Source organism: Vicugna pacos, chromosome 6 (assembly GCF_048564905.1).
Source record: "Vicugna pacos chromosome 6, VicPac4, whole genome shotgun sequence".
NCBI classification, from domain to species: Eukaryota; Metazoa; Chordata; class Mammalia; order Artiodactyla; family Camelidae; genus Vicugna; species Vicugna pacos.
This window is the reverse complement of record NC_132992.1, coordinates 14,369,176-14,397,037: the sequence shown is the minus strand read 5'-3', so window position 1 is coordinate 14,397,037 and position 27,862 is coordinate 14,369,176. Positions and strand designations below refer to the sequence as shown.

Genomic DNA, 27,862 nt, shown 5'->3' with positions numbered 1-27,862 from the left:
ACATACACAATCAGCAGAGTGAAAAGGCAACCCAGAGAGCAGGAGAAATATCTGCATTTCTTATATCTGATAAGAGGCTAATATCCAGAATATATAAGGAACTCCTACAATTCAACACCAACAACAAAAATAATCTGATTAAAAATGGGTAAAGGAGTTTTCTCCAAAGAAGATATACAAATGGCCAAGAAGCATATGAGAAGGTCCTCAACATCATTAATCATTAGGGAAATTAATGAAATGAAAACCACAATGAGACACTACCTCACACCCATTAGGATGCTTATTCTCAAAACAAAACAAAACAAAACAAACAAACAAACAAACAAAAAACCCCAGAAAACAAGCATTAACGAGGATGTGAAGAAATTGGAACCCCTGTGCACTGTTAATGGAAATTCTATCCAATCCAGCAATTCCACTTCTCAGTATATACCCAAAAGAATTGAAAACAGGTCTAGAGATATTTGTACATCCATGTTCACAGCAGCATTATATACAATATCCAAAAGGTAGAAGCAATCCAAGTATCCATCAACAGATGATTGGTTATGCAAAATGTAGTACAGTAGTTTCCCATTATCCATGGGGTATACATTCAAAGACCCTCAGTGGATGCCTGAAACTGAAAAGCACCAAATTCTTATATATACTATTTTTTCCTATACATACATACCTATGATAAAGTAATTTATAAATTAAGCGCAGTAAGAGACTATTCAAATTGCAGCATCACTATTCTTGTGCTTTGGGTCATTATTAAGTAAAATAAGGATTACTTGAACACAAGCACTGGGATAGTTGATCTGAACCAAGAGGGCTACTAAGTAACTAACAGGCAGGATATGCTGGACAAAGGCATGATTCACGTCCTGGGCAGGAAGGAGCAGAATGATGCGAGATTTCATCATGTTATTCAGAAGGGCATGCAATTTAAAACTTACAAAAACCTGTCGTATCCAAGAAATCATTGCCAAATCTAATGTCAGGAATTTTCCATTTAATATTTTTGGACTGTGGCTGGCCATGTGTAACTGAAACTGTGAAAACAAAACTACAGATAAGAAGGGACTACTATATATATTTATTTATTTATATCCAGGGGAATATTATTCAGCTTTGAAAAGGAAGAAATTCTGACACATGCTACAAGGATGAACCTTGAGGACTTTATGCCAAGTGAAATAAGCCAGTCACACAAAAACAAAAAACCAAATATTGTATGATTCCACTTATATGAGATACCTAGAGTAGCCAAATTCACAGACAGAAAGTAGGAAAGTGGTTGGCATGGAGCTGGAAGAAGAAGGAAATGGGGAGCTGTTGTTTAATGCGTAGAGTCTCAGTTTTGCAAGACAAAAAGAGTCCCAAAGATTACACTATATGAATGTACTTACTGAGCTGTATATTTACAAATGGTTAAGATTGGGAATTTTATGTTATGTGTATTTTATGAAAAAGAAAAAAATTCTAAAGTGTACATCTGTATTCTAAATGTTTATTAAATGTCCAAATACACGGCCATTTCAAAAAGACACATCTCCAAAGATGACCCACGATAACTACATTGGATCCTTGTTGTTGGACTATTCCTATAGAGTTGAAGTAAGAGGAACATAGTAACTAATTAATTAGAACTTAGTTAATGAGATATAGAAGAATACTGTTGCATAGTAAATTAATACATTAATGTTGGGGCTCACATATTTTAGCAGGGTTCTGTTTTCTTTTTTATTTATTCCTTTTCACTCTACAGCTTTGTGAATTTACCAAAAAAAAAAAAAAATCAAAGTTTACCAACTGCTCAGTTCAGATTGAAAATGCAAGAGGTGAAAATCTGGACTACCATGGCCGCTGGGTGTGCACCTGCAGATATGCACTGAAATCTGCAACAAGCTGCCTCAGATTTGTTTTACTGCCCTCAGAGATGCTGCATTCTTCACACAGCTCATACCACACACTTGGGTTACAAATCAAGTCACTGGAATGGTATTAGAGGTTTTTCTCTATTTGAGGTTATGGGTTTTTTCCTTTTTTCTTTTTTGCCCTCCTGCCATAAAATGAAGTTTTCCTTTCATTTCTGAAAAATAAATTGATCAATAAATTAATTTTGTTCTGCTTCTACTTTACACAAAGCTTCATATTCAACCCAATACCTGAAAAATAAAATCAGAAAAACGGATGAAATAAACTATGGACTTAATGCTTCTACAGAAGAATAAAGGTGATTTAGATGATTCCAAGAAATGGTGTTGAGTTCAAAATGAAGTTAGTGAGCGCAAGAAAGAGAGAAAAAATTAAGAGGCAAGGCCCTACCTAGGGCCACCCATGAGAAGTCTCCAGCCCTGAGAGTCTTTCTTTCAGAGAGCCAGCCAACTCTGGACACTTGCTACCTGAGCTTTCACACTACTAGAAGTTGTTTGAAATTAACAAATTTTCTTCCCATTAAATGTAATTTTATTTTTATTTTTAAAGTCTTCAAATCAGGATGACAAGTTAAGACACTCGACACTATTCCTGGGAGAACAATGATGAAGAATAAGGAAGAGGTGACCATTCGAGAATAAAAAGTAAAATTGCAATTGAGTCTAATGTTCTCTGTTTTGTTTTACGATCTTAAAAAACACGAAGACAGCTTAAAAAAAAAAACTACATTTCCACCTACATCATAATATCCGGTCCCCATGGCACTGTACCAACCCCAAATAATTAAAGCCAGCTTTAGCTCAGGGAACTCCGCCAGTGCTGCTAACTGAAAGACAGGTAGTGAACACAAAGCCATGTACTTTTGACTGGATTCTCTAAAGTGCAATGAGTCAGACTCTAAGTGTCAGAAGATCTAGTCTCATGCTAATGAAAACAAAGATATTTACTGTTAAAACCCCTTTTATCCAAGTACCTCAAAGTGCTTGGCAAACATTAATCAAATAAAAATAAAGGCATAGCCTCAGGATATGTGAAAGCACTGGACTTTCAAAAACTCATACAAAAAGCCTCTAGATCCAGCTACCAATTTACAGAGGAACACGTTAAACTACACCATGGCAATATAATCAGCAAAAACCAGACTTTGAGAAATTCTATAGGACAAATGACCCAGTTTCTTCAACAAATAAATTTCAAGGAAAAAAAAGAGAAGGTGGGGAGGAATAAATTAGGAGTTTGGGATTAGCAGATACAAAGTACCATATATAAAATAAATCAATAACAATATCCCATGACATAGCATAGGGAACCATATTCAATATCTTGTAATAACCTATAATGAAAAAGAATATGTATATTTATATATGTATGACTAACTCACTATGCTGTACACCAGAAACTAACACAACACTGTAAATCAACTTAGTTCATTAAACATAATTTTTAAAAAAGGGGAGGGAACATACAGATTGAGACTTAAAGAAAATATCAAGCAACTGTAATATCTGAACCTTGATTCAATTTATGATACAACTGAAAATGCAAACACTGACTTGATACTAAGGAATTACTATGAATATTTTTATGTATAATAATAATATTGTGGAGGTTATATATATACATATATACATGTATTTTTTTTTTAAGTGCTTATGTTAGAGACACTACGTCAGGGATCCTGAAGACCATTCCTAGGTTCAGTGATTTCCTAGAAGGACTCACAGGACTCACTATATACTGTACATTGCTCAGATTTATTACAGCAAAAGGATGCAGAACAAAATCAAATCAATTCCCCTCCCCTGCAACAAGTTGTGACAATGTTGTCTACCAAAGAAGCTTATTAGAGACTCCACGCCCAGGTTTTTATGAGGGCTAGTTAGAGAAGCCTGCTCTGTCTAGCATGTATCAAGATTCCAGACTCCCAGGAGGAAATCAAGAATCCAGCATAAACCATATTGTCTGTGTACAAAGCTTAGGCACAGTGACCCATGAGCAGTTAAGGTGGTGAGAAGCCTCCTGAAATCCAAGTTCCCTTATGCTAGCCAAGGGCCAAACTTGTAAGCAAACCTCTCAAAAGATAACAGGTCTAATATGATAACTCTTTTCTGCACAGATTTATACTGAAATATTTGGGATTAAATGACAGTACACCTGGCACTTGCTTCAAAATAATATGGAAGAGCAGAAGTGGGTGGGGGTAGAAGACTGGCCATTGTTGAAGCTGGGGCATGGATACATGGGAACTTACTATACTGGTTTTTCTACTTTAGTATATGTGTTAGATTTTCCCATTATAAAATATTTTGCTTGTTCATTTTTAATTACAGGAGAAAACTCAGAACCAGTGCTTAGGCTGTGAATCAACAAGTGTGGGCTAGTGGGGATGAGAACTAAAGCTTGTAAAGAAAGCCCTTGGGCTGCTACCAAAGTCTGAGGGAAGAGAGGTTGTCCCTGGCCACGTGTGAATAGGCTTTGAACCGCAGGACTCAAGAGTCAGTTAACTTGTTCTGGGAGAAAGGGACAGGAAGAGTAGCTTCTTTGTCCAAGGCAAACTGTATCTCAGAGCTAAGAGTTTGAGAGTGACTTAACTGGAGCCACAGATTAAGTGGCTGACAAATGATCTTAAACAATTTACAGAGTTTGGCAAATCAGATTTATTGTACTTTAAAGTATTAATTGCTGAGCCATAAAATAAATCTGTAGCCACTTTTTCCACAGCACATTAACAAAGAAAAGAGAATGTTTCTTCCATTTCAAAAATGTGTTCTTTAGCACTGAAACATGCTATTCACACACATAATACAGTACTCAGGAGGACATTAGACTCAGGGTGACTATAACCGTGGCAACAAGTTCCAAACACTAGACATACAGAGAATTCTGACTCACTGCTATGCAGCCTCCACAGACACCACTCAATTCTGGTTTACTTAGGTGGGTATACAGAAGGTAGAGGGAAGTATGGGTAAAAGTAGATATTTTTTCCTCTGAAACTACAAATAATCTGTATTTAATAATATATCATTTGTAACAAAAATATAACAAAACCATGTTTCAGCTGGCATAATATAACAGTGGAAAAAACAACTAGAAGAGGGTGAACTACCAGCTTGACAAGCATCACTCATGTCCTGGCCCCTTCTCTAACACCCCACAGCATGACAGCTCAATCTTTAACAGACAGAGAAGGAGGTAGGGAGGACCAGCCCAAACCAGGAATACAGATTCACACATTTTTCCTCTCTTATATGAAGAAAACAGGTGTTCATAACTGAGTGGTGCCCTCCTTGGGTTCCAAAAAGAGAAGCATTTTTGACTCATCAACAATGACTCATCATTAATGAAACATTACTGTTAGTGGAGATGGCTTTTCACTAATCACCATCAGCCAGTATGACCAAAAACACAAGATGGAATCTCTGGGCTAGGGGCCAGAACAAAGCATACAGATGGATAAGTGGCCAAGGGTCTCCTCAGTTCTAAACTGAAACCCACAGATCCTTCCTGCCAATGGAAAAGCATATCAACTTCCTAAAGCATCAGCACCATTCAACAACGGGTTACAAATATACTACAGTATTTAGTCACAGAGTTCCTTCCAGATAATTGTTATCAAGATGCAAGTTGTTCTGATTAAATAAAGGGTAGAATATTACTTCTTGTAATGTTATCTAAATGCCAAGATCTCAGCAAGTATAATTCTGCTGAACTTATCTACCTTTGCACTTTAATAACTAGGAAACCAACTATGGCAGAGACCTTTAAATAAATGTTAAAGGTTGACAAATACATAGTTCTCAATTATGTCCAAGGGGCAAATAGTCTTCCTTACACTATTTACAAAATCCAACGCGAGCCAGTAATCAGTCACTCTTGAGATCTATGTATGAAAAATATACTTCAGCCTAAAGTACTAAAAAAATTACATTGACTTATAGAGTGGATAAAATTCAACTATCCAGAACACTATTAAGAATAAAGGGGAAAAATGGCCTCTGAGTGCTCAAAAGAGAAGACATAAAGCCCTTGTATGTACTAAAGCTTTACTTGGAGGGGAATCCTTCAAGTTTTCATTCAATGACTCTTCCTCTGGTCTTATTTTATAATTTTATCTGTTCCAAGTTCATGTCAATTTAAAGGCAGAAAAGTAATGCCTAAGTACTAAACAAACTTGAGTTAAGTTAGGCAGGGAAGGAGGATTTTAAGGATGTGGGGCTCTTCATGACGCCTACAAACAGGAGCAGGGCTTCAGACAGAACTGGAAACACTTTGTCTCTGCTCCTTTGTGTGTATCTGCAACCACTGGTTTCTGGGCCCCATGGCTGGCGAAAGATGCCCACCAGTCTACAGGCATAACTACAGGCAGTGAGCTTCCCTGCTCTGGGAAAGTTCCAGGAAATGGACATGGAAAGGCCAGCATAGGACAGGTTGCCAGCCTGGACCTAGCCACACATGGCTGAGGCGAGAGGATGTCGAGTTAAACAAAAGGGCGGGGGATAAAAGGTTCATCACAATCTAGGAAAACCCTCAAAAGAGTACCCACTGCAGAGGAAGAAAAGCTGCAAAAATATGGGAAACTAGAGAGGAGCAAAGGGAAAGATTTTATGCTTATAATGAAGAATGCAGGTCCTCTAAAATTCTTGAACTGAGGTAATCCAGTATATGGGCAAACACTCCATAATACCTTAGTAGATTATGAGAGCTTCACTGGACTTCTGCAGTACTCGTCACCTTTATTACCTTTATTATGTTGGTCCATCACTCAGAATAGTTTTAATTGTATTCAGAATCCTCTCTTTGTGGGAAAGATAAATTGGGAATTTGAAATTTGCACCTTTTGGGGAGTGATGGAAATGTTAGCTATCTTGATTGTGGTAGTGGTTTCATTAGTGTATACATCTATCAAAAGTCATCATATCATACAGGAACCATACCACAATAAAGGAGTATTTAAAAAAAACAAAGAAAGGAGAGATTATACTTATACCAATGGGACACTTGGTGAAAGACACTAACACACTGGGGTTTTTTGGTGTTTTTCTTTTTTTAAGTATAGTTAATGCACAATATTGTGTTAGTTTCAGCATCGTGATTCAGTCATATATATACATATTCTCTTTCCTTATAGGTTATTACAAGTTACTGAACACAGTTCTCTGTGCTACACAGTAGGACTTTGTTGTTTATCTAGTCTGTATATAGTAGTTTGTATCTACTAATACACTGTTGATGGAAGCATTAACTGCTTGCTATACTCTTTCTGAAAAGCAATTTAGCATTTTATAGAAAGTATCTTAAAATATTTAGTAACTTTAGGAATCAAGTCTATGAATTTGGTCCAAAACACATATAAAAATGTATTTTATGAATATTCATAACAGCATGATTTATAATACCCAAGCTGGAAATAAACTTAAATGTCCAGTAATAGAGGAAAAGTTAAATAAACTATGCCTAATCCATACGATAATCAGAAAAATAAACTACTTTAAATGACAAGGGAAAATGCTCAGGTTATAAATAGGGAAAAGAGGCACAGAAATATAGATTATATATGTGTGTGTGTGTACGCATATATATATATATATACGTACACACACACATATATATACATATATAAACTAATCTCAACCATACCAAAAAAAAAATGCAAAAAGCTAGAAAGAGACAGCTGCAGGGAAGCACACTCTGAGATGGGGAACAGTGTCCATGCTGTTTACTAGGGTGTGCTCGTGGGCTCTACAGCTACGGGAGGAAGGGAACGAAGCACTGGGCGGAGAGAGAAGCTGAACTGCAACGTAAGCCCCACATGCAGGTGGATGACCCTGCAGAGATGTCTTGAGTCAGCACAAGGAAGCTGGGCCTTCATACCCTTGCAACAACCAGGCACCAGATATAGGCTGCCCTAGAAAAGAGTGTGACCTTAAGCTGAGAAAATTCCCAACAACCTCACAGTAGCTGGGAAGAAGGATGTGGAAGTCCTCGAAGATAGACCTGTTCAGTGCAGCATAGTATCTACAACAGAGACTATATCCAAAAATTAGCACTGATTGTCTTTGGAGGGTAATCTTTAATTTTTCAAAAACTTCTTCACCAGGGTCTTCTGTATTTTTCCAATAAGTTATAAATCTTGCCCTATTTTTAATAACATATTTTAGAAAGACTCATAACCAATATATCTGTAATAGAAAATAAATTTGCTTGACAGGAATAATTTTGAGTACATAGAAAATTAGTTATAGAAAAATACATATGCACAGCTAAAGTTTGATTTTTTTAACATTTAAAACAACTCAAATTTATCTCTAAGAAATATAATAAAAAACGTAAAAATAACTTTTTCATAAATAGATCATAACCTGACTACTAGCTAAAATTAGGTTTTTACTTTGTATGCCATACAACCAACAAAAATGTGAAAATCCCAAAAATATTAGGAAAGAGTAGTTTGCCTTTATAAAACAGAAAGCTATTTTAGGATTTACTTCACACCCACACATACACATATGCTGGGTTATATACATCTTTGGAATGACTGATACGATATCTGAAATAAAATTTTCATAAATTGTTACTTTAATTACCAGAAAGTTTCTTTGAAATGACTTAAAAAAAAGTTTATACTGAACCATCTGAATACATCTTGCATCTGCATAAGAAAAGTACTTATAACATATACTTATGAAATAGCTTAGCAAAGGACTTTCGGTTCTAGCTGGATACTTGTATGGATAACTTGTATCAGACTAATAATCTCACTGAGAACAACTAAGAAAGCTGGATAAAATACAAAACAAAAAACCAAAAAACCCAGCAGATTAAAGGTGTTGGAGAGCAACAAAGAAGCATGATTTTAGGGACCAAGTTCCCAGAAAGAAGAGAAATACCCTGAGGTGAGCCCTATATTTGCTACTACCTTTTTTCCTCAGGTCATCTGCCAGTTCACCTACAGAAACTGAACAGAGTATTGACCTAGAACTTGTGACCGCCTCACTGGTCTAGGAAGATAAAAACTAGCTGAACCAGTAGCCTTGAACTCCAAGATTGGAGAGGGCCAGGATATTGGAGAAAGAAGGTGGTCCCAGTTGCTCACAATTTCTGGAGCATTTTGTTGGTTCAAAATTGTAGATGTGCAGGGAAAGTGGCTGAGAAATGAAGTAGAAAGCAACTATAAAGAAGCTAAACAGCTAAGTAGAAATTCTGGCAACTCAAGAGGTGAGGAAACAAAAGTTGGCATTCAGGGCCAGAAGGAATAAAGATCTGGTGAATATATGCCAGTTTTCACTTGAGATCCTTAAAACATCATATGTAAGATTAAGGCCAAACTGGAAACTGACTGCCCTTACAAAGCTTGAAACACAATGAAACATCTCAATCCTTAATTGGACAAGGTTATCAGTCTGCCTGCCAGAAGAAAATTAAATCATTTCTGGAAGATATCATCCAGAGCCTCTATAATTTTTCATTTGGAATGTGTTCCCTTCAATAAAAAATAAGCATGAAAGACAGAAAAAAAGACTAAATGACCAAAATCCAAGTAAACAGGCAACAGAAAAGGAGCCACAGGTGACTCAAATAATGGACTGATCATGCATATATTTTAAAGTAACTATGATTAAAACCAAGCTCATAGGTACAGAGAACAGATTGGTTGCCAGAGGTAGGAGGGTAGAAAGTAGGCAAAACAGATGAAGGGAGTTGAAAGGTACAAACTTCCAATTACAAAATAAGTCATGGTGATGCAATGTACAGCATGATGACTACAGTTACTAACGCTGTATTGCATATTTGGAAGTTGCTAAAATCTTAAAAGTTCTCATCACAAGGAAAAAAACTTTATGTATGCTGATAGATACTGACTAGACTTTTGTGGTGATTATTTTGCAATATATAAAAATATCAAATCATTATGTTGTATACCTGAAACTAGCAAATGTTATTTGTCAATTATACCTCAATAAAAATAACTATGATTGATACATTTAAAAATATGCAAAAGTTGGTAATTTTACCAGATAGCTTAAACATTTTTTTAATTTTATTTTTTAATGAAGTGTAGTTGATTTACAATGTTAGTTTCAGGTGTACAGCAAACCAATTCAGTTATACATAGACATACATACGTATATTTTCTTTTCAGATTCTTTTCCATTATATGTTATGACAAGAAATTGAATATAGTTCCCTGTGCTATACAGTAAGTCCTTGTTGTAGCTTGAATATTTTTTAAAAGGCAAGTAGAACCTTTAGAACTTAAAAATACAATAACTAAAATTAAGAATTCAGTGGATAGATTAGATATGGCAGAAGAGAGGATTTGTCAGTGAAAAATAGGTCAGTAGAAAACAACCGTATTGAACCAAAAACAGAAAAAATAAAGTAACAGATAAAAGAAGATCAAAGATATATGGAATGATGTGAAACAGTCTAACTCATACGCAATTGTGTTTCAGAAGGACAGAGAGAATAGGGCAGAACTATTAGTTGAAGAGATATTGGCCAAACATTTTCTAAAACTGATGAAAAACATTAAGCCATAGCAAAAAGCTTGAAGGACTCATAACAGAATAAATGAAAAGAAAACCATTATGTGTACACATCATAATAAAACCACTGAAAACTAAAAACAAAGATCAAAGCCTTAAAAGTGGCTAGTGGCAGGAGGATTGGGGAATTGGGGTAGCAAGTCTCAACAAATTTTAAAGAACATCCACAGGGTATGTCCATTGTCCATAGTGGAATTATGCTACAAAACAGAAAGATAACTAGAAAATTGCCACACTTTTGGAAATAAAGCAATATATTTCTAAATATCCATGAGTCAGAGAAGAACTCTCAAGGAAAATAAAAACATATTTTGAATGAATGATAGTAAGAATTCAACCACAAAAAAGCCCAGAAGAATATAGCCAAAGTGGTACTTTCAGGGAAATTTATGTATTTAAATCATGTATTATAAGAAGGAAGGCTGAAAATTAATGTCCATCACAAGAAGCTTAAGAAAGACTAGCAAATTCAACTCCAAAAAAGCTGAAGTAAGAAAACAAAGACAGGGTGTGGGAGATGTATAGCTCAGGGGTAGAGTGTGTGCTTAACAGATGAGTTCCTGGGTTCAATTCCCAGTACCTCCATTAAAAGAAAAAAATAAATAAATAACAAAGACAAACACAAAAACAATCAACAAACTAGAAAATATTTGTATAATAAAGAAAAAACAATAGAATCAAAAGTTAATTATCTGAAAATACCAATGAATTTATTAGACACTAGCTTTGTACAGACATGATCTATGTAAATTCCCTATTGATGGACATCTACGTTGTCTCCAGTTGGATATGCTAGTCCACAGCATTGAAATTATCATCCTTCTAGTACTCAATTGTACTTATTTCTTTAAAACAAATTCTTATAAACGTATTAGAATCAGCTAAAGGATATAAAAAATTCTAAGGCTTTTGATGCATATATTGCTAACCTGCCCCAGAGAAAGAATGAACCTATTTTACTTAGACTAGCAGGTTACAACAGTGTTTGTGTCCCTAGATAACAAGTATAATTTTTTTAAATTATCAGTTCAGTAGAAAAAAAAAAAGAAAAAAAATCACCTGAATTTGCATTTCTTAGGTTACCTAAGAAACTACTTAAATATTACGTTTGCCATGTTTATAGGCTATTTAAGTTTCATCTTTTGTGAACTGCCTATTTGTGTAGTCTACTTTTCTACCAGGCTGTTAGTCTTTATTATAGGTTTCATTACTTTTTTTCATATATTAAGGATCTTGAGGCCTTAATCAAAAAATTGAAAATATTTTTTTTTCCTCTCAGCTTCCCTATTAATGTCATTTAGAGCATTTGTTTTGCTGTTGTACAGAAGTTTAGGCTGTTAATTTTTCCCTTTATGGATTATCTTTCATTCGATGCTTAGAAATACAGTTCTATACCAGATTACTATCTAAAAAATCACCTGTATTAATTTCTAATGGAAAAGCATGGGTAAACATCATATGAATGTCTACAAATGTCTTGCTGGCTCAGGAATGTTGTCTAAAATTCTATAAAGCATATGGAAGGTAAAATATAATCTTAGATTTTTAATAACACTGGAGATACTATTGGATTCAAGGCTTAATGGGGCTGAACCAGGGTAAGGCAAAATTGTGATGTAACTGAAACTGTTTTCAGTGACTGAAAGTATTCTCCTCCTTTCTTTGACCTTTCAACTACAGAAGCAGCTTTTCCTCCATCCTTAGCTTCAGATATGCCAACTAATGTCATTTTCACAAAAAGGACTGATTCTTACTCACCATAAGACATTATAAATATTTCGCTTGTAAAATAACAACTTGCAAAGAGAATGCCTAGGTATTGTTTTAGAAGAGAAGATTCTGAAGCATTAATGGGTTTTATTTTTAATCATTATTTTTAACTGTGGTAACGTACACAACAAAAAATTTACCGTCATCACCATTTTTAAATATACAGTTCAGTAGTATTAAGTACATTCACATTGCTGTGTTACCATCACCACCATTCATTCAGAGAACTTTTTCATTTTCCAAGACTGAAACTCTGTGCCAGTTAAATAGTAACTCTCCGTTCCTCCCCTCAGCTGCTGGCAGCTACCATTTTACTTTCTGTCTCTATGGATTTGACTCCTCATATCTCATGTAAGTGGATCACTCAGTATTTATCATTTGTGACTGGCTTATTTCACTTAGCCTAATGTCCTCAAAGTTCATCTGTGTTGTAGCCTGTTTTAGAATTTCCTTCCCTTTTAAGACTGAATAATATTCTGTTGTGTATATATATACAACATTCATCTGTTGCTGGGCAATTGTGTTACTTCCACCTTTTGGATATTAAGAATAATGCTGCCATGAACATGAGATCCTGCTTTCAATTTTTGGGGGTATATACCCTAAGTAGAATTGCTGGATTAGATTGTAATTCTATGTAAAATTTTTTAAGGAAACTTCTTACAGTTTTCCATAGTGGGTATACTATTTTACATTCTCACCAACAATTACAAGGGTTCCAATTTCTCCATATTCTCCTCAACACTTGTCATTTTCTGTTTTTGAGAGTAGGCATCCTCATGAGCAGGAGGTGGTATCTCATGAAGGTTTTGATATGCATTTCCCTAATGATTAATAATGCCGAACATCTTTTCATGGGCTTGTTGGCCATTTGTATATCTTCTTTGGAGAAATGTCTATTCAAATCCTTTGCCCACTTTTTAATCAAGTTGTTTGTCTGTTTGTTGTTGGGTTGTGAGAGTTCATGGATTTTATTTGTAGCCTCTCTCAGGACCCTTCAAATCACACTGTATAGGCAGCCTTCCCCTTTCTCTCCTGTCCCCTGAAAAAGTGTTCTTAGCTCATGCCTAATCCAAGATGCTAATTCCAACACTAAAAAAGTATCAGAGTGAGACATTTCAGTTCTGAAAGCATCAAACATTTTTGATACATTATAAAATATTTTAATATATATATTATTCATACATGTATACACTATTAAGAAACTTCCCTTAACTTGAAAAAAGTTCCTTTGAAACATCTTTGTTTACACTACTTGCAGAAAGAAAAGATTTGTGTTCTTTTCCGATTGCAAAAAAAAAGTATGCTGATTACAAAAATCCAAATATTATAGATACAGATAAATTAAGAAGGGAAATAAATTTGGGAGTTTGAGATTTGCAAATGTTAACACTATGTATAAAACTAGATAAAAAACAAATTTCTTCTGTATAGCACAGGGAACTACATTCAATGTTTTATAATAATCTTTAATGAAAAAGAATACACACACACACACATGACTGGACATTATGCTGTACACCAGAAACTGACACACTGTAACTGAGTACAGTTTAATAGAAAAAAAACAGTGAAGGTCTCCCATAATCACACCTCTAGAAACAATTGTTTTTCAATAATCTAAACAGTCTAGTAAAAATTCTTCCAGAACATAAGCATACACACGCACACATATGTGTACACATATATACATACTTTATTTTGGGTTTTTATTTAACAACATATCCTGGACATCGTCCATGGATCCATATCCATGAAACACTGTTAATTATCTTTTTTAAAAGCAGTCAGGAAAGTATCGATTTATGTAAGCTAAAACTGAATTTTAAAAAATTCACAAAACACAAGACAAAATAGACTCTAATAAGATCAAAAGCATGTGAGAGTCTAAGACTGAACAATGGAGTGAGGAGGAAATGCGAAGGGGAGCCTGTGGTCACACCACACCACTTGTACATAAGATCTAAGTCTAGCAGGGCAGCAGTTGCAGCCCTCCCTTGCCAGCCTACAGTGCTTTCATAGACTCCTCCTCGCTCTGTACCAGAAACAATGCTGCCTCCACAGAAATGTGTGATCAGTAAGGCCAGTCACTTCCCAAATGCACAGTGAGAGAACAGAAAGGCTGTCATGCTTGCTAACCAACAGATGAACATGTATAGGAGTTTGCATGTGTCAGCCTCCATTTAAAGTATAATTCTCTCATTGTGCCATTGGGAAACAATATTTTGGTGTGTCTTCCTTTATGATTAACATTTTTTACTGAAGTATAGTCAATTTACGATGTTGTGTTAGTGATTTAGTTATACATATATTCTTTTTCATTATTGGTTATTATAAGGTATTGAATATAATTCCCTGTGCTATACAGTAACACCTTGTTGTTTTATGATTAATTTTAAAAAGGTACAAAAGAGGCATTCCCTTGGGAGTCTCAGCAAATGATAAAATTTAAGTAAGAGCAATTCCTCAGTGGAAATGTTACTACCATGCTCATCTCATGATACAACAAATTTTCTTAATTTTCTAACCACTTTTCTCCACAAGAGTTCTCTGTATTTTTTCACCTGTATTCCCTTCCTTGCCTACCTCTACTTTACATTTTCACACCAAATGGACAGGCTTACCAAACATCTTAACACCATTAGATAATCTAAAACTTAACAGGACTGTATTAAGCATATGGTTGGTGTGGCATCACCACAAACTTCACATTAGAGTTGAGAGACCAAGTGGAAGTGAAGCCCAAAGTTGAAGGAGCTTTTAATGCTCACAAGGAATTCTTCTAGGTCTTCAATGGCTGCTGCTGCTGCTGCTGCTCTGCCTTCTTAATATCTTGTTATCTTCTTTCCCCACTGGAATTCAAGAACATGGAACTGCAGGATAGCCCAGGGTCAGCCCCGGCTGGAAGACGGGTATGGTTTCTACACACTCAGCTTTTAACCAGTATCTCCCACCACTCACTTTCTCATACCCAGCCTTTCCCTTTCTATTGAAACTTCAATCCTCTCCTCTGTCATGTTCAGGTGGCTAAGCCTGAGGAAAGCAAGACTTCAAAAAGCCATAGGTAATGTGGGAAAGGATTCAAAGGTAGCCAGAGAAACTATACATTATGACTAGGACTAGATTATTTGATACAACTGTCCATATTCTGCAACGTCAAAAGCTTGACTAGAATTCATCTTTCACTTCTAGGATTCTGTCATACACCCATGTCATTTGTACATAAACAACACTGTACAAATTGGAAAATCCTGCCAAATTCTTACTAATTTTATTCACATTAAAGCTGCTACATCTTGTTTAAGTTAGGAATGCTTTCAGCCACAAGGAACAGAAAAGTCTGACTAAATAGCTTAAACTATTAGGACTTTGATAATGTATGAAACAAGAAGCCCAGAGAAGGCTACCTCAGGGTTGTTCTGACAGCTCAGAATAACTCTAAGAACCCAGACTCTTTATCTTTCTGCTCTATCACCTCAGCTTGTTAACTTTTCGATTTCAGGCTTGTTATCTCATGATTGCAACTTTGCTGCCATGACTCTTTACATCATATTCCACACTTATGACTGGAAGAAAGAAGAAATGCATCCTAACTGTTCTCTTGCCTCTGTTCCTTTTATCAAAAAAGCAATTACCCCTCCCACCCTTCCCCCACAGAGGCCTTCCAGATTTCTGGTTATATATCACATTAGCCAAAACTGAATCATACAGCTAGCTCTAACTGCAATGAAAGAAAAAGGAATATCTATTTTTCAAACCTCTATACTGGCAATAGAAAAGGGGATGGGACTGGCTTTTGAGATTCAACCAATAGTTTATGATACCTGTCTACTTCCAGTACTAGTTATGCTGGTTAATTACAACTGGTTAAGAGCCCTGATTTAGAGTAAGTTCCTCTTTTTCTGGCAGAAAAACAAAGGTTGAGAATGCTGCTGAGGGAGACATTAAAAAGGGCCTGGGATGAAAGCTACAGCTATGTCAGGTGATGCTGACAATGCTCAGATTATAACTGAAACAGTATCTCTAGCCAAACCCTATCTAGAATGATGGGAGAACTGTATTTGCGTACATAACTCATGTCCTGAAGCTTCCAGAAGCTTTATAAGTACAATAAGGAGAGAGCTAGCTAGAGCCATGATTTCTCTTTTAAGGAAATAAATTTTTACAAATGGTTTAAAATAGACAAACCAATAATACCAGCAAAGAGTTGCCATGCGTGGACTCCATTATGATGTACCAAGTACTGAGCTAAGTGCTTCACATACAAACACATTCATAAAGCCTCCCAGCTGCCCTGCAAGGTGAGAACATTCACTGATTTGCCTACAGTCACCCAGGAAGAAGCTCAACCTAACACTGGACACCATACTTTTAACTATGTCACGTTACTGTTAACCTTGTTTGTTCTCAGTATTTCCCGTTCATTTTATGTATTTGTTATTTAATCATTCAGATTCATAAAGTTTAACTCTTGTTTATATGTCATAAATAGTCTTTTCTCTACTTCCTTTACAGAGTGTATCTGATTCATACAAATCCTAATGTGGCACAGCTGTTTCAATCACATCACATCTTTCCAAAACTTAGAGTAAGCTAATCCGAATGTTTTGTAGCTAATTTTAGAAAGGGTACATAAAAGTTACAACTAACTTGCCAAAAAGAAAAAAAAAAAAGGGAAAAAACCAACCCCCTCAAAAAGACATCACAACACAATGTACAAACAATAAAAGTAGAAACATAACTATAGATCTATACTAGTTCTGTTTGTTCTACCCCCTTCTCTGTTTCATCTACTCTGAGTTTGCTACCTCTGTAGCACAATGGCCAACATAATTTGTAGACAACTCATTGGTTCCCTGAGTTATGGAGCTGTTCCCTTCCTGGTTGCTCCATAGCTTTCTAGTGACACATATTTGTGCAATTATATCCAAACCTCCCAGTCTCAAACTTGCCTTTCCTCAGCTTTTTTTTTTTTTTTAACATTTTAATGTTCCTTTTATTTATTTTTACTTGCTTTTTCTTTACACCTTTATTATATTATCTACCAGAAATGTGGCTCTTGAACATATTTTCAACAACACAACAAAATCCAGACTCTGTCAAAAGAGCTGCAAACCATATATGTTAATTTCCTCTTATTCTCTTTTCACCTACTATTAAAAGTAGTAGATTAAACTTTCTAGTTTTCTTAAAGGATAGGTCACACAATGGAAACTTCTATTGCTAATAAGACGTGGGGTTGGAAAACCAAGATAATCACGGGTGAGAAAGGATCTTCCTACTTATCACTCAACCTGCCTTTCCCTAACTCTAGATTTCTCAGTCCAATAATCTGTTTCCTTAGCTATTCGGAATACCAAGGTGGGGGAAAAAAAAGAACCTCATAATAACAAGATCAGCTGCTCGAAAACAATGATGGAAACATACACAGCCTCTTCCCTCCAATAACCCAGCAGGCAACCTGACCCAGTGTTTGCCACCCTACCTGTATACACAAATGTTTGCTTGCTAGGTCAACTGTATTTAAACTAAAATATGACAGCTATAAATAAAACAATAAAAGAGAGGCCATTTTTAGATTGTGACAAAGCCTCAGTCCATGAACTGCTCCCTTGAAAACTGTCACTGAAGGCAAAGAAGCCTCAAGAGAAAATAAGAGAAAATCACTACATGACCTGAATGATTCATGTTGAAATCAGAACCATCAAATGAGGACTGTAAGATGGATCAATAGCTTAAAACGGTCTCAAGTGAACAATCTGTGCCATTCTTCTTCTCTAGCCCTTGGGGTGGGGGGAGTGAGCATAAAAAAGTCTCTAAGTTCTTTAAATGAGACTGTATCCCATTAATTATTCGAGGCAGTTTTTGTTTCACTGGAATTAATTAACATGACCCCTCTTCTTTAAGCTCCAGCTGCACTGATGTCACTGGGTACCACAGTGAAGAATGAACAACAAAAGACAATTGGCTACTTAGGGAAGTAAGTGGACTAAAGTGGAGAGCACGCACAGAGGCAGTTCCGGCGCGCTGGCTGAGACTTGACTACACACTGACACATTCCGAATAAACTCAGCCTGTGTAATTTCAGGCTTATGAAACCGTAACTTCTGCCCAACAGGGGCAATCTGCAAGCTGGAATCATGTACAGTGGCACCACTCCACCTATTTCACCCATATATATTTTAAAATAATTAATTTGGTCTCCATTCATTCAGATTTATTAAACGTCACCACAATCTATGACAGTCACCTTAGAAAATCCTGAAAAATAACCAACAGATAAGCAGGCCAAACAAGAACACAGGACATGTTTAACCTTAAGGAAAATATTATTTTAAGAATCTTGGCTTAATGTACAGAATGGCGCAGATTACAACTCAATCTCACAGATTTGTTAAATTGGTACTAACTTTCTTCTAAATTACCCCACCACGTAGATTCTCATGAACTCAGATGAGACATCCCAGTCCTTCCTTCTAACCTGTTAAGCTGCAGTCTACATGTTCTGTCCAGATCCTTGCTAAACGCACTGTAGTGAAGGCCCAGTTCTAAGAGACAAACTGGACCTCGATGACTCCAGCGGGCAGTGACCAAGGAGGCAACTTTGCATGGTCCACAGATGATTCTAACTTTCCTGAGTCTAAGGCGCTGCTCTTGACACAGACTCAGGAAACTCTGGGACCCAAAGAGGTGTCACCTGTGTCCCAAAGGGACTGGACATCTTCTGAAGAACCAGGCCCCTGTGAACCCCTGGCCAGTTTCCCAAACATATTTCGGTTGGAAACTCATTCTAAAAAATATTTAATTATAGTATTTGTAAACCAGGGGGGCCTATTTGAAATACATTAACAAAAAGACTCCTTTTCAGAGTTTTCAAGATCTCACGCCTCAGAGATTATTTCCTAAATTACTTAGCAAATGTGTTTGTTCTTGGATATAACTGGCTCTTTCTTTTCCCTTTAGCCTAGGTCAACCTTTTCATTTCTAAAGCCAACAGTTTCTGAGCAATCTATCCTGCCATTAAATATGAATGCAGGAGCTTGACAAGTATTAAATGACTTTTATTAGTCAGGAATAGTCTCCTCAACTAACAAGACAAAGCAAGTATATTAATATGTTGCTTACAATGCAATTCATCCTACTGTATGGTTCCCGAAATACTGGAGAAGGAAGGGATCCCCTGTCCTCTCATGTTGGACCTAACTTACAGCTTGATTCTCCAGGACACACTGACTAGTAATCTTGATCTACCTACCTCTCGAGTCTGGGGAATCTCCTAGTGGGCTGCTGTGGCTGACACACTCTGAGACACCAAATATGTAATTATATTTAAGGATTTATTCCTGAGTGCTTTGATATTCCTGAATTTTTTTTAGTCCTTCCAAGCTCTAACTAGATTAATCTTCTTAACATTGATAAGATAATCACCAAGTTTTTGTACCAATATTGTTATTGCAGAAAGATGGGATGTTTTAATTATAGTCAAATTCATTAACAACTACAATTGATTTCTTTTTAAAGGAACACACAAAGGCTTTTGGTTCTCTTCAGTTAAACTGTCAAAAAATTGGACGTACTTACCACAGGGGATTGAGTGATTTACATAAAACTAATTCATGCAATATAATACTGTGAAGCCATTAAAAACACAGTATAGAAGAATACATATTGGTATGGGAAAATGTTCACAATATACTACTTAGAGAAAAAAATCTTGCTACCAACCAGTATGCACAAAATAAATCATTTTGATTAAAAAAATACACACAGAAAAAAAAAGCTAGACTTACATCAACTATTAAGAGTATCTAAGGATAGTGGGATTACCTGCAATTTTTTTCTTTTACATTTCTGAATTTTCCAAGATTCTGCACTGAACATTTATTATTTTTACAGTTTTTTTAAAGCTTTGTTTAAAAAAAAACTCCCAAAGTAATTTTGCAAGTCACTTTTTATAGTATTTCACACCTATTATTAGTAAAGGTAATGGAACATCTTTTACCACAATTAAGTTTTATGTAAGGGAGGCAGGTTTTCCAGTTGCCTTTAAAAATAGCAAAAAGATTTACTGGGTCACTACTATGTGCCAGGCCTTTTCACATATTCTATCAAAAGTGAAACATTAAGGATAGCCAGGGGAAAAAAAAGTGGCTGACAATATGTCCACAGTGTCACCTTACACTTTTAAAAAGACTCACCATCAACACTCAACAAATAGTTCAATTCAACTAACTCTTTTTTAAAAATTTTTATTGAAGTATAATTGATTTACAATATTGTTCTGTTTTGTTTGTTTTGTTTCTGTTTTTGGGGGGAGGGCTTTAAAAAACAATATTGTTTTATTATTAGAAGCAGGATGGCTTGCATGGGGTGTGGACACACCGGGCTCAGTGTACGTGTGGGCTGTGAGGAGTAGATAATTGGGAGGTTGGAAGGAAAGAGGGTGAGTCTGGAAGTCAGGCCCAAAGGCTCCTCAGATTTACTTCTGGAAATGGGTAGTCTTAATAAGGGAGTCATGGCAAGCTATGTATGGCCAGGCACCAATAAGATTAAGAAATTCCTGGAAATCTAGCTGCTCATCACTGCTGAGGTCCAGTTTCTTCATCACACGGTTCAGGACACCAGGGCCCTTCTGGTTCTTTGTGAAGGAAGCCAGTTCTGTATTCATGAAGGTTAGGAACTCAGTCTTGGAGAGTGTGCAGTTGATACTGTCCCTTCCAGCATAACTTTGGAAAACAGCAATCAGAGACTCAAGGCACTGCTCAGTCTCTGTAGGGCTGGATATTTTTGCCATGTCGGAGAGGAGTGAGGCATGGGGCTGGGAGCGGGGAGAAGCGCGATGAGCTCGATTTACAACATTGCATTAGTTTCAGTGATTCAAAAATTGTGTGTATATATATATATATATATTCATATTATTTTCTATTATAGGTTACTATGCTATATTGAATATAGTTTTGAATATAGTTCCCTGTGCTATACAGTAAATCCTCATTGCTTACCTATTTCATGTATTTGTATCTGTAAATCCCATACTCTTCTTCCCTTTCCCCTTTGGTAACCATAAGTTTGTTTTCTAAACTAACTCTTGTTGAATGTTTACCAGGTGAGGGATTCTGGCAAGAGGGAAGCATGGTGAACAAAGTCCAGAGTCAGCACAGCTACAAAAAGCTCCGGTAGCAAGACTGCTTCAGTGTTTCAGAGTGGGCTTCCACAGACCACCTGCAGCAGAATCCCTTACGGTGTTGGTTAAATCCAGATTCTTGGGGCTCCCAAAGCCACTAGCTCAATTTCTGGAGGCAAGACCCAGGAATTTACCTTTTAAAAAGTGCTCCAGATGACTGCTACATATAGTAAAGTCTGAGAAACCCCAGTGTTGTGAAAGATCAAGCCAAGAGATTAGAGTTAGAAAAAGATCAGGAATCTTGAAGGTCAGGCTAAGGAATGAGTTAAGTCTATAGTAGACAATTGGAGGGAGTCGGGGGATTGGGGACCACCCAGGGGTTTTGAGCTGGAGAGCAGCACGCTAAGATCTGTGCTTTGGGTCAGTACTGCTCATTACAGCATAGACTGAAAAAGAGTACTGGAAGCCCTAGAGAACTGAGGAAACTGATTTATAACAAGGCATCAAAACTGACCAAGAGAAGAATAAAGTGGTTCCCATCCCTGGTAGCAAAAAGAGGGGTGACAAGAGGAAGCTCGTGAAGAATTACTGATGAATAAATAAGATGATTTGAATCCAAAATGTTAAATCCCAAAATACAGATACAGAGAGGAAGATTTAGAAAAAACTTACCAATGGTAATTTAATATCATTTAATTAATGCATTTATTCAATCTTGGACTCGTTACTTACTATGTACCAAACCTTGGTCTAGATGATGGGTCGAAAAACAGATGAGAATCATTGACTTACACATTTTAAATGGATGAGCTGTGTAGTATGTGAATTATATCTCAATAAAGTTGTTATTAAAACTAAACAAAACAAATGAGACATCTCCCCTGTCCTTAAGGGACTCAGAGAAGTATGGGGAGACAGACAACTGCAATGAAGTGCGGTAAGTGTTGGGACAGAGGTAAACACAGGAGCATCTTAGCCAGACTGGGATCTGGAGGAACGAATTCGTGAACAAAGAATAGAGAAAGCCAGGCAAGGGGAATGCTGCAAGGGAGGAAGAAAGCACCCTGGAGAGCTCCTGACTTAAAGTGAAGACTTGAGTGCCAGGAGGAAACACAAGATGAGGCAGACCCAGGGTGAAGGTAGGTCAGGAAGAGCCCTGTGCATTACAGCCCCACTACTGGAGGTGTGGCCTTCAATCCAGTAGCACTGGCATCACTGGAAGTTGTTAGAAATACAGAGTCCTGAGGCCCCATCACAGATCTCCATCAGAATGTCCATTTTAACAAGATTCCCAGGTGATTCAGGTGGACACCAAAGTTTAGGAAGCACTACACTAATAAACTGATTATTCATTCTCAAGACAAAATCCAACGAGGAATCACTGAGGAATTTCAAGCCAGAGAGTGGCATGATCAGATATGTGCATTACATAAAGATCACTCTGGTAGCACAATGAAAAACAGATTGCAGGAGGTAAAACCAAAAATTGCTTAGGAAGCTATTTGGAAAGCCAGGAAAGAAACAATAAGGGCCCAAATAGAGTAAAATTAATACCAGGAAATGATAACTGATCAGTTGGGGTAAGAGTATGGGGGTGGTGTACAAATCAAGATGATTTCTAAGTTTTGGGTTTCAGTTAATGGACTAGATGTTGATGCTACTCACCAGACTGGAAATACAAATAAACACAACAATAAGAGGGGCTAACATTTCTTAAATATGTGCCAGACATTATTCTAAGTGCTTTGCATGAACTATCTCATTTAATCCTCAAAACAATCGTAGAAGTATTACTATTATCCATCCTATAGATGAGAAAACTAACACACAGAGAAGTTAAGTAGGGTAGGGTTGCATGCATAAGGAGATGACAAATTCAATTTAAAATACACTAGGTTTGAGGTGCTTTTAAGGATGGCCATAATGCAGTTGTTTGCAGGGATCTCAGTTTGTAGGGAGAACAAGTAGGTTGGAAACAGATTTGGAAGTCATCAGCATAGGGCTGGTTCCTGACTCATCAGGAGCAGATCAGGCCACAGTGGGAGGAAGTGTAGGTCAAGGACAGAGCCAAGGAGCACCAATCTCTGAGGGGCAATAGGAGGCAGCTGAGCTTATCAAGAGGACAAAGCAGCCAGATAGAAAGGAGAATGATAGCTCTAACTGAACAGCAGCAATAACAGCTAACATTTATAAGTGTGTAGTATTATGTATTTTTATATATGAAATAATTTAGTCATCATTAAAACCACATGAGGTAGATATTATTGGTCCCATTATAAAAAGAAGGAAACTGAGGCACAGAGAGGTTAAGTGGCTTGGTTAAGGTCATACAGAAAGTGAACAGTGAATCCAGGGTTTCAAACCAGAATTCAAGCTCTAAGTGTAGCATTACACCTTGACTGCCATGATGCACTGCTTGACTTTCAGGCACTGAGAGAGGTGGAACCCAGGGAAGGAAACAGCTTAACAAAGCCCTCAGATAGTGTCTGGTCTACAGAGGCCTCAGTCAATATTAACCAATATTATTTGATAATTATACAACTATGGAGTCACACATTTATGCAAGCCACAGTTTTTAGAAGAAAAGAAGTGAAAACTAAATAAGGTAAAAACCCAGGTTTTAATGGAGGAAGAAAAGCAAAGAAACTTCCAAGGATGCTAAGGCTTCAACTCAGTTTCTTATGCCTCCAATACCTAAGTTTCCACACAATCAACCTTCAGCTACATTTGTGGCTACCAGTTCTTAAGGAGGGCTGCTGCACACAGCAATGACCTGGACACTTCACAAACCCCCAAATACCTTTTGTGCTCAACAGATTCCAGTTTAAAGTGCTATCTTTAGCCCTGGTATATTTTGCTCCATTGAAATTATTTTAAAGTAGGTGGTTGATGCTGAGAGTCTTTCCAGTTTCTGACTGTCCACTGAAAGCAAACTCATCCTCTGACCAGTCCAGGCAAATGCCAGTTTGTTCTAATTAGAAGGATATGTTGTCTATAATGAAATGCTAATGTATTTTCAAGTTAAAATTATATTGTTTATACTCTTAAGACAGTAGCTTCATGGGATTTTTGTTTTCTCTTTTTAAAAATCTTTCTAATTCAGTTATTCTTTCTGGCCCAGATTTGCCTAAGATCAAGAAGAAACAGTGAATAAGAGGAACAATGAGGAAAATTATCAGAAAAAGGAAACAGTTTAGATTTCCAAAAGGCTAAGTTTTTCAAATAAATTTATATATTTCTACTCTAAGAGGATTTTTCAAAACAGAAGAAAGGTACTGGATGGCAGAAAGCAGCCTGCAGAAGTGGGACATCTGGTCATCCTAGCCCTGCAGCAACGTACATAAAAAGTGCTATTTTTAAAATGAAATAAATGTGAATACCCTGCCCTGTATAACTGCAAGTGCCAACTCTTACCAGGGAGACTTGGACTCTAAAATAGACTAAAACTGATTAATTCAAGCAAAGAATTATGTACAATAAATGCTCATCATAGAGCATTTCTTATAATAGTGAAAATGCCCAACAGTAAATAAAGGATGGTACATCCAGATGATGGAATATTATGGAGTCATTAAAAACATTTTCAATGAATATTTAATAATATAAAAATTATCACAATACAGATTAAGTTTAAAAATCATAAAATATCATTATGAATACAGATGAAAGACTTAAGGAAGTAAATAGTCCAAAATGATTATTATCTATGGGTAGTATAATTAGCTTATTTTTAATTTTCTTCTTTTATATGTTGCTGTATCTTCCAAATTGTCTACAATATATCATTTCTAAAAGCAAAAAGTCAATTTTTTTAAAAGTTTTTCCAATTAATTTCTGTTTTAATTTTTAACTCTCTCCTACTTTTTCTTACCCTAATCTAAGTCTTAAGGATTAAGGCAGAGGTTCTCAAGCAGGGGCAGGGGGAAGGGGGATCTGGCTCCCCAGGGGACATCTGGCAATGTCTACAAACAATATGGATTTGTTGTCACAACGAGGGGTGGGGGATGCTACTGGATCTGGTAGGTAAAGGCTAGAGAGTTAGGGATTTGCTTAAATATCCCACAACACATAGGAAAAGCCCCCAGAAGAAAAGAACTATCTAGCCTCCTATGCCAATAGCACAGAGGTTAAGAAATCTTGGTTAGAATGAAAAAAAAAATGAGTATAAAGAGGAAGATTGGGTTAAAATACAATATTAGCTCTAGTGGATTTAACTTTTCTAAAATAGATATTAAAAATACACATTCTGAACTGATGAAAGTTTAGTCCAGGTTTTGGCCCAAATTACTTATTATTTATACACTTTTCCTAATTTTATGGAAAATAACCCTAGGAGTTCTGCTCCCAACCTGAGGATGATGTTTGTCAAACTTGAAATAAGATTTTTCTCAGCTTGAACATAGAAAAATCAATTCTGTGTACAAGGTTTTTAAACTCTGCTATATAAATGTTTCCAAGCGAGATCATACCTTTAAAGGAACTGCTGGTTATCTTATTGTGTAAACTCATGCAAAATTACTTCCTATTGTGATGTCAGATTCCGGGAGTGGTAACAAATCAAAAGTACATAGATTTCAGGAAATGAAGTACCATTCTTAATCCCTAGAGTAACTTATGCTTATTTAGCATATATTTATTATGTATAATATAATTATTTAGCATATATATATTTAGTAACTTATTACTAAATAATTCACCCCATAAGACATTATTTGATTCCACTTTAGGGGGTGTGTGTGTTTGGTTATAACAAAGCACAGCAGAGCACCAGGGGTGCGTAGATGAAACAAAATAGTAGGAGGATCAAGCAGCAGATGACAGGGCGGAAGGTAAGAGAGCCAACGAAGACAGAACACTGGAGATGAATAAGGGATGATTCAAACATTCAAAAGAGGGGAATAAAAATGTTTCCAACTTATCTTTGGGTGAAAATGGGGGAAGAGTATAATGCACACATGCAAGGACGTGAAGGGGAAATAAAATGCTAAAGAAATATGGCAGGAAGAGATCAGAAGGATAGATGACATAGAGTTCAGAGGCCCCCTAATTAAGTCTGAATAAAAAATACTTTTCAAATCATCAACTTCTGATATGCTTTTATTAACACCTGCTTTTATGGATTCTCCATGGCTTTTTTTCTTTTTTTAATTAAAAATGATTCTCTAGGGGAAAGATATCCATCGTCTTCCTGGGTATGCAAACCCTCCCATTCATCTGCTCAAAGATCAGAAAAAGAGGGGCAGAACTCAGTCACTCTGTCACTTCTGGTGACTGATTCACAGTGGACATTGAGGGTAGCTGTTTTGCTTTGTCTCTCCAGCACTCTTCTTCTGATGGGGAACAGCTTGCAGCCACCCTACCAGGTCTGAGGAGGACTATCAGTCATGACGCTCTGTCCTTCCTCTGGCCTCTGAGATGAGCATGACTACACCAGTCATGGTCTCCCTCCCCCACCACCTACACGGCACAGTGATAGGAGAGGACATGCCACCACAAGCAAGGACAACCAGAATTCTGCTCCCAGGCTCTCTTCTTCCAGGCCCAGAGCTAGAAGATCACGTGGTCCACAAGTGCCACTGACCATCTTTTTCACCCTGGAAAAGCTGTCCTGAGAGTGAAATCAATGTCAAATAGCACAATCTGTCATGAGAGTCAGTGACAGAGAGTCCAGAGACCACATCTGAGCCTTGAATCTAGCCATGCCAGGCTTTCAGAGCATCCGAGCAAATAAAATCCTTTTTGGCTTTGAGTTGGGTTTCTGCTACTTCCAACTAAAATAGCTCTGGCTGGTAAACTGTTTAACATTGTCAAAGACAGGTTTGGTAAGTCAGTGTGTCAAAACTATCATCCATGAGTTAGCTAGGCCCTTTCTATTTATCAACCACATCTCAGCTGATATCGTAACTTGCAGCAATGAGTTTCATATGTGTAAAACAGTGTTTAAAGTAGAAATTCACTTTAAAAGACATTTATTTACTTCCAGGCCTAACAAGTATCCTTACTAAACTGGAATTTGACATTATAAACTTTTATTCTTAATATTAAATAAATACTGCACCATTTTCCCAGAGCACCTTCATCTTTCTGAAGAGTTCTGCCCTTTTAATCCATCTAGCCTCCTTACTGCCCTGATCATTTTATTTCTCCCATTTTGAAATTCCTCTAGTTTCAAACTGTATTTATCAAGAAGTAAAAACACCAACCACATACACAGGATTCCTGGCCAGGACAATGCACATTTTCGTATGAGGCACTAAAGAGAGAAAACTGTCTCCCTCCAGTCCAACACTGAGCTCACATTTTTAAACACAGCAGCACATCAGACCAAAGGAGGTAGACAGACAGTCTTCATGAACACTTGATTTCAATCAAGTTTGAAGCCATTATTTTGAAATCAAAGCATAATTACATCACCCCTAAGTTCTACAATTGGCAAAAAGCCTCTGTGGTACAAGGAAATGGTTAATGCAAATGACAGCTGGTTAGAGAGACT

General features: G+C 36.6%; 1 protein-coding gene, 1 long non-coding RNA gene and 1 pseudogene across 6 annotated transcripts in view; 1 reads left to right on the top strand and 2 right to left on the bottom strand.

Moving 5' to 3' along the window:
- The window catches only part of MYO5A (myosin VA), a 168,275-nt gene that overhangs the window by 134,454 nt on the left and 5,959 nt on the right, over window positions 1-27,862 (bottom strand). The window lies entirely within an intron of this gene.
- LOC140696788 (uncharacterized) lies at window positions 4,814-21,720 on the top strand. Of its 2 annotated transcripts, XR_012073301.1 has the most exons (4): window positions 4,814-4,863; window positions 12,539-12,596; window positions 18,153-18,225; window positions 21,352-21,720. It is a non-coding gene; the product is annotated as an uncharacterized lncRNA (long non-coding RNA). The 2 variants fall into 2 exon arrangements; XR_012073300.1 differs by lacking the exon at window positions 21,352-21,720 and having other exon boundaries at window positions 18,153-18,440.
- On the bottom strand, window positions 20,479-25,873 carry LOC102533021 (protein S100-A11 pseudogene; annotated as a pseudogene).